Source organism: Arvicanthis niloticus, chromosome 13 (genome assembly GCF_011762505.2).
Source record: "Arvicanthis niloticus isolate mArvNil1 chromosome 13, mArvNil1.pat.X, whole genome shotgun sequence".
NCBI lineage: Eukaryota > Metazoa > Chordata > Mammalia > Rodentia > Muridae > Arvicanthis > Arvicanthis niloticus.
The window spans coordinates 77,985,051-77,986,928 of NC_047670.1; the positions used below are offsets into that span (position 1 = coordinate 77,985,051).

Sequence of the window (1,878 nt, forward strand, 5' to 3'; positions counted from 1 at the left end):
AAATCTAGAGAGTTGTTGGTACCAGCAAGGTTTGCATACTACTGAATACTGCTCCATACATCCCCTTATGTTTATTGTGCCACGATGGTCATTGTTGTGTTTCATAGGTACATTACAGTCTTTCTGACATCTGCAGTACTTTTCACAGATGAGTCAGATGTTATATATGTACAGAATATCTAGCGGTCTAGCTCAATGTCTTCTTTAAGAAGTGATAAGAGTGGCAGAGAGTCTCGCGGTTGCCGAGGAGCGGGCAGAGGGAGGTTGCATGCTCTCAGTTTGGGTGGCCTGGGAAGGGAGCCCTGTGGTAGAGGTGACCAGAGCTGAGCATTTCAGATCTGCTTAGTAAACCAGTGTATCACCCACCATGTTGGCTGCAAGCCTTGTGTGTCTCCGGACACTGCCTTCCAGAGTTTTCCAGCCCACTTTTATCACCAAGACCTCTCCACTTGTGAAGAATTCCATCACAAAGAACCAATGGCTCTTAACACCCAGCAGGGAATATGCTACCAAGACAAGAATTTGGACCTACCATGGGAAAACTGGCCAAGAACTGAAAGAGGCAGCCTTGGAACCATCAATGGAAAAAATCTTTAAAATTGATCAGATGGGAAGGTGGTTTGTTGCTGGAGGAGCAGCTGTTGGTCTTGGAGCGATGTGCTACTATGGCTTGGGAATGTCTAATGAGATTGGAGCTATTGAAAAGGCTGTAATCTGGCCTCAGTATGTGAAGGATAGAATTCATTCTACTTACATGTACTTAGCAGGAAGTATTGGTTTAACAGCTTTGTCTGCCTTGGCAGTAGCCAGAATACCTGCTCTCATGAACTTTATGATGACAGGCTCTTGGGTGACAATTGGTGCAACCTTTGCTGCCATGATCGGAGCTGGAATGCTAGTACAGGCAATATCATATGAGCAGAGCCCAGGCCCAAAGCATCTGGCTTGGATGCTGCATTCTGGTGTGATGGGTGCAGTCGTGGCTCCTCTGACAATCTTAGGAGGGCCTCTTCTCCTGAGAGCAGCATGGTACACTGCTGGTATTGTGGGAGGCCTCTCTACTGTGGCCATGTGTGCACCTAGTGAGAAGTTTCTGAACATGGGAGCACCCCTGGGAGTGGGCCTGGGTCTTGTCTTTGTGTCTTCACTGGGGTCTATGTTTCTTCCCCCTACCTCTGTGGCTGGTGCCACTCTGCACTCAGTGGCAATGTATGGTGGATTAGTTCTTTTCAGCATGTTCCTTCTGTATGATACTCAGTAGTCAAAAGTGCAGAAATAACACCCATGTATGGAACTCAAAAGTATGATCCCATCAATTCAATGCTGACAATCTACATGGATACATTGTTCCACGCCCCTTTCGAATCCCCTCGCCCGCAAGAGAGACACGGGAGGCAGTGTTCGGGTAGTTACTACAGCGAGGCTTTATTCTTGTATCAGCTGAAGCGGAAGACCCCAAGCCCGGAAAAGGCACTGCTTATATGCACCCTAGAGTGGCGTGTTCACTTCTGATTGGCTGTTCACTCATCACCCCATATTACGCCCCGGGATGGGCAGTGACTTGGCGTGCTTTTGCCTCTTGCACCTGCGCAATTTAGTTGTTTACTTGTGGGAGCACCGGATGCCAGTGCCATCTTGTAATGGCGAGTATTGTCACCGCTCACCGCGGCTCCCTACAACATTAAACATATTTATGCGAGTTGCAACTATGCTAGCAACTGGAAGCAACAGAAAGAAATGAAGTGACCACTTGCGTCTCTGCTCACTGACCATCTTGTTTGTGTAATAGGAGCAGATAGTCATTACAGTTTGCACCATCAGAACTTCTTGAGATTTAGAAGATAACCTGTCACTATGTTTAAAATGTTCAGTAATGTG

At 47.2% G+C, this 1,878-nt stretch overlaps 1 pseudogene; it reads left to right on the top strand.

The window, feature by feature from the left end:
- The first annotated feature begins 268 nt into the window (after window positions 1-268).
- LOC117718850 (growth hormone-inducible transmembrane protein pseudogene) lies at window positions 269-1,276 on the top strand (annotated as a pseudogene).
- The last annotated feature ends 602 nt before the right edge of the window (window positions 1,277-1,878 follow it).